Here is a 6,636-nt window from a genome sequence, read left to right as displayed (position 1 = left end):
CCTGGCCCCTCAGAACAGCCAGAAGGCCTGTCAGAAACCATTGGTTCTCCCCCTCTGTCCAGTGTTGAGGAAATCTCAGAGACCGAGATGGATGCAGCCTCGATACCGTTACTGCCAGAAGAAGAGGAGGAAACTTTCCTGGTAAGTTTCACATGCAAGAGACAGGCTAAGGTCTAGTACACACCACCCATGTCACAGTCTGAGTCAGAGGAACCGGACCTCGGGAAAAAATGTCACAAGAAAATCTACAACAGGAAGTCCAGGTCTACAGGATGTAGTGACTGGAACCAGTCGGATCTTGTTGACTACAAGATCTTTGATTGGGGTTATTAACCCTTCCAGTCACTGCTGACAATATTCAACTGTGGACACTAAAAGATCCTGTCCTACCTGGCAATGAGGAAAACAGAAGGCCCATCGCAACTAGGATTGAAACCTTTCTGGACCCGTCAAGACCAGATCACCATAGAGGATGGCATAGTACTATGAGGAGCAAAGCTGATTGTCCCAAGTAATGGTCACTGCCAGATACTGACTGAACTCCACCACGGCCATCCAGGGGTTTCCAAGATGAAGATGCCAGCAAGATGGTATATCTGGATGCCAACATAGCTGTGTTGGTGGGACAATCAGGAAAGCTCCGGGTGACCAATATAACCAGGAGGGTTAGAATCTCCTCAGTTCGGGAGACTGACTCCGAGCTGGCTGGCCACAGCCAGTGTACTGTGCACAAGTAATTAAAGGGTGACTTGGTGACGGGATACTGGCCTCAGTGCAGTTACATTGTATTTGTACTGGCCGCCACCACTTCCTTTGATAGCTCCTTCCATACACATACCATTCTCTGCTTGAAAAAGTTATCCCTACGGTCTTTTTTAGCCTTTCCCCTCTCACCATAAACCTATGCCCTTTAGTTTTGGACTTCCCCACCCTCGGAAAATGATCTTAGCTATTCACCCAATCCATGCCCCTCATGTTTTTATAAAGCTCTATAAGGTTGCTCATCAGCCTCCGACACTCCAGGGAAAAATGTTCCAGGGGGCCTATTCAGCTCCTGCCTAAAACTCAGACTCTCTAGCCCAGACAACATCTTTATAAATCTTTTCTGCACCTTCTCAAGTTTAAGAACATCTTTCCTATGGAAGGGTGACTAAAATTGTATGCAGTATTGCAAAAGTGGCCTCATTGATATCCTTTACAGCTGCAATATGACATCCCAACTCAGTGGTCTGACCAATAAAGGCAAGCATGCCAAACGCCTTCCTCACTATACCATCTACCTACAACTCTACTTTCAAAGAACTATGCATCTAAACCCCGAGGTCTCTTTCTCTGGCAACACTCCCCAAGACCCTACCATTACCAGTATAAGTCCTGCTCTTACCAAAATGCAACACCTCGCAACTATTTAAATTAAATTCCATTTGCCACTCCTCGGCCCATTGGCCCAGCTGATCAAGGTCCTGTTGTACTCTGAGATAACCTCATTCACTCTCCACTAGACTACCTATTTTGGTGTCATCTGCTGTCTTATTAACCATTCCTCTTATATTCACATCCAAATTATTCATGTAAATGACAAAAAGCAGTGGACCCAAAACCGATCTTTATGGCACACTGCTGGTCACAAGCCTCCAGTCCAAAGAGCAACCCTCTACCACACCCTGTGTCTCCTACCTTCAAGTTAATTTTGTATCCAATAACTAGCTCCCCCTGGATTCCATGTGATCTAACCTTACTAAGCAGTCTACTGTGCAGAATCTTGTCGAAAACCTTGCTGAAGTCCATATAGACACTGGCTACCACTCTGCGCTCACCTAAGATGCTGGAAGACAGGAGGTTTGCTAATGTGGTACTAATATTTAAGAAACACTGTCAAGAAAAGCCAGGAAACCATACACTGGTGAGCCATCTAAAGTAGACCGCAAATAAGGTTATCTCAGATTACAAAGGGACCTTGATCTATTGGGCCAAAGGACTGAGGAGTGGCAGATGGAGTTTAATTTAGATAAATGCAAAGTGTTGCATTTTTGTAGGATGAACAAGGGCAGGACTTATAATCTCTCCCTGTTGTAAAAGTATTTCAGTCTTTGCTGTGTAAATGTTGTTTTCCCAAATGAGTTTGTCAGAAAATATAAATGATGATATAAGAAGTTAGCTAAAGTAAAGGGAGAGTCATGGATGAGGAGGTAAACACTAGGTTGAAATATTTGATGGAAAGCACATTTTTCATAAAATGCTACAATTAAACTGCAAAACTAAAAACAGGAATACAGCATTGTCTAGCATGTATCACATCGTCCAGATTTCCTCAAACATTTCACAGTCAATTAAGTTTAATCGCTATAATAATGTAGGAAAACAAAACAACAATCTGCGCACAACTGTGATATGTCGGAACATAAGTTTGGATAAATGTAATGAAATGGAATGTAAGGATTATTTTCATAGACTTTGCCATTACAATGCCAGAGCTTTGTTTAGTGTATCATAAACTCACTTAGCTGTATGATTAGAGCATAGGGAAAAGGCAGAAAAGTGAATTTGAGGATTATCAGATTAGCCATGATCTCATTGAATGGTGAAGCAAATGTGATGAATAAATGGCTTATTCCTTCTCATATATGTTGTGGTCTTATGGATTATTTAACTTTTGGAGAAAACTTATAACGTAGTTTGAATCTACAATGCTTTTTAAAATATTAGCTGTATAAAACCATAAAACAAAGGAGCAGAAATTAGGCTATTCGGCTCATCAGGTCCGTTCCGCCATTCAGTCATGGCTGACATGCTTCTTAACCCCATTCTTCCGCCTTCTCCCTGTAACCTTTTAATCCCCTTAACAATCAAGAACTGGGTTCTGAGAAGACCTCAAGGGAATCCGGATAATTTCATGAAAAGGAAACCCTATTTACCTGATTTGTGCACTTCTTTGAAGGAGTAACACTGTAGATAAATGTGAACTAGTAAACATATTGTATTTCGGTTTCCAGAAGGCATTTGATAAAAGGTTATCACAGAACATAATAGCTTATGGTGCAGGAAATAGCATATTAGCATGGATAGAAGATTGGCTCGCTGACAGAAAGTATGTATAAATGGTTCCTTTTCTCCCACTAGCTGCTCTTTTGCTCTTAATGTGCTAGTGGAATCCCTTCAGATTATCCTTCACCTTATCTACCATGGCTTTCTCATATCCCCTTTGCCCTCCCGATTTCCCTCTTAAGAATGCCCCTACTCACGTTATACTCTTCAAGAGATTCACTTGATCCCAGTTGTCTACACCTAATATACAACTCCTCCTTATTTTCGACCAGAGCCTCAATACCTTTATTCATCCATTGTTCCCTACTCTTACCAGCCTTACCCTTCACTCCAGTAGGAAAATAATGCCTAGGGAACTCTTGTTATCTCACTTTTGAATGCCTCCCACTTGCCAGTTGTCCCTTTACCTATGAACAGTCTACTCCAATCAACTTTAAATTTGACTTTTATAGGAGGCCTATCCTTTTCCGCAACTATTTTAAAACTAATTGAATTATGAGCACTAGTCCCAAAGTGCACCCCCACTAACACTTCAGTAACTTTCCCTGCCTTATTTCCAAGAGAAAGTCAAGTTTTGCTACTTCTCTAGTAGCCATGATGTGGAGGTGCCAGTGTTGGACTGAGTTGGACAAGATCAAAAGTCACACGACACCAGGTTATAGTCCAACAGGTTTATTTGAAAACACTAGCTTTTTGAGCATTGTTCCTTCATCAGGTGTAGTATGCGAGGCATCAAGACACAGAACTTATAAGTAAAATATCAAAGGATCTTTGTTTTGGATAAACCTAAAATGGATGGCTGACTCCCTCCTGTTAAATCTTTAATCAGTTAGAAAGGAGATGCAGGTTTCAATTGATTAAAATGAAAATCCCAGAATTTCTTTCAAGTCGCTGCCCCGAGATAACTAAAAATTTTATAAGTGTATACAAGAGGTGATATCTGAGGTCAGATGATGCATTTTAGGTGTGAGGCCTTGTTTAGAATCTGCCTGTGTTTTAACCCGGAGTCAGACTGGTTTTATTTCCGAAACAGAAATTTATAAAATGCTCCATTGACTGACTGTATCTACAGACTGTGTGCTATTTGAGCAAAATAGAATGTATCTGCAAATACAAATCTGTAAAAGCAAATTCACCCCATAGATTTATATGTATGTGTGCGCACGTGTGTATGTGCATGTGAGACAGTGTGTGTGTGAAGGAGAGAGTGTGTTTGTACAAGGGAGAGAGAGAGTGTGTGTGTTTGAGAGTGTGAGGGAGTATATGCGTGTGACAGAGTGTGATGTGTGAGAGAGAGTGTGTGTGAGAGAGAGGCTTTGTGTGAGAGAGGGTCTGTGTGAGTGTGTGTGTGACTTGAAAGAAATTCTGGGATTTGCATTTTAATCAATCAAAACCTGCATCTCCCTTCTAACTGATTAAAGATTAACAGGAGGGACTTAGCCAGCCATTTTAGATTTATCCAATACATTTGCATCAGTTGCATGATATTTGATCTTTTACTTATAAATTATGCGTCTTGATGCCTTTCTCATTACACTGGATAAAGGAGCAACGTTCCAAAAGCTAGTGTTTTCAAATAAACCTGTTGGACTATAACCTGGCGTGGTATGATTTTTGACGTTCTCTAGTAGGTATGTTTACATATTGATAAAGAAAATTTTCTTCAATATTTAACAAATTCCCCACCATCCAAGCCCTTAACACAATGGCAGCCCCAGTCAGTTTGGAAAGTTAAATTTCTCTATTATTACAACCCTATTATTCTTGCATATATTTGAGATCTTTACATATTTGCTGCTCAATTTCCCACTGACTATTGGGAGGCCTATAGTACAATTCCATGAAGGTGATTTGATGGTCTGGTCCATAACAAATCCTGCAGGGCTCTGTGCTGTGATCTCAACGTTTTAAATTTACAATAATGACTTAGATGACAGGAGCAAAGACATGGAAGTGAAATTTACAGATGATGCAACGATAGGTAGAAAAGTAAATTGTGAAGAAGACATAAGGAGTTTGCAATGAGACATAGATTTTTGTTCGCTCATTCAACCTATCAACTTTAGGATAATTTTGGGGAAAATGTAAAGCTGTTCACTTTGGCAGGAAGAATGGAAAAAGTAGAGTATTACTTTAATAGAGTATAACTGTTTAATTCCAAACAAGCAGAGGGATTTAAATGTGCTAGTACTTAAGTCACAACAAATTAGTACGCAAGTGAGCACCTATTTAAGAAGGCTTACGGAATTCTACCCTTTATTACGAGAAAAATTGAAGATTAAAGAATGTGATGCTTCAATTATAAAGTGCATTGATGAAACCTCATCTTTTATACAGTGTGAAATGTTTTGTCTCCTTATTTAAGGAAGGATGTAACTTCGTTGGAAGCAGTTTACTAGATACCTGAATGAGTACGTTGGCCTATGAGGGCAAGTTGGACGTGCCAGACTAGTTTCTACTGGAGATAAGAAAGGTGAGGCGTGATTTGGTTAAGTTCTTTTTTAATGTATTCATGGGATGAGAGCATCACTGGCTAGGCCAGCATTTATTATCCATTCGTAATTGCTCAGAGGTCAGTTAGGAGTCAACCACATTGCTGTGGGTCTGGAGTCACATGTAGGCCAGACCAGGTAAGGATGGTGTTTTCCTTCCCTAAAGGACATTAGTGAACCGGATGGGTTCTTCTGACAATAGGCAATAGATTCATGGTCATCATTAGATTCTTAATTCCAGATTTTTGTAAAAAAAATCTGCCATCTGTCATAGCTGAATTTGAACTGGATCTCTAGATTAATAGTCCAGCATTAATACCACTAGGCCATCAGATCCCCAAGTAAATAAGAAGCTGAAAAATCTTGAGAGGTGGACATGAATAGGAGTTTCCTCTTGCATGAATTCAGAACGAGGGCATGCTGTTTTAAAATTAGGGGTTGCCCTTTTTCAACAGAGATAAGATGAATTTTCTTCTCTCAAAGGATTGAGAGATTTTGGAACTTCCAGCCTCAGAAGCAGTGGAAGCAGGATCATTGAAAAATGTTTGAGGTGGTGGTACATTCTTGTTAGGCAAGGGAAACAAACCTATCAGGGATATGTAGGAATGTGGAATTTAAAACACAAACAGATCAGCCATGATCTTATTGAATGTTGGAGTGAGCTCAATGGCTTACTTCTCCTATTTCATCTGTTTGTATGTCATATTCTGTTTGGGAGGGCGTTCCATGTTTTTGACTCAGTGATATTGAAGGAACAGCAGTGTAGTTCCAAATCAGGTACTACTGCTGCTATTGCACATTGATGGCAGAGGATTAAATGTGATATCAATCAAGCATGCTGTTTTGACCTGGATGTCATCAAGCGTCTGGTGTGTTGTTGGAGCTGCCTTCATCCAGGCAAGTGGAAAGTATTCTATCATACTTCAGGCTTGTGCCTTGCAGAAAGTTACTCAATACAGAATTTCCAACCTCTGACCTGATCTTGTAACCACAGTATTAATGTGGCTGGTCCTCTTCTGTTTCTGTTCATTGCAAGCCCCAGGATCTTGATAGGGGAGCACTCAACAATGGTAACACCCAATGAATGTCAAGCAGTAAT

The sequence above is a fragment of the Rhincodon typus genome, chromosome 2 (genome assembly GCF_021869965.1).
Source record: "Rhincodon typus isolate 14 chromosome 2, sRhiTyp1.1, whole genome shotgun sequence".
Lineage (NCBI taxonomy): Eukaryota > Metazoa > Chordata > Chondrichthyes > Orectolobiformes > Rhincodontidae > Rhincodon > Rhincodon typus.
This window is presented reverse-complemented; position numbering follows the sequence as displayed.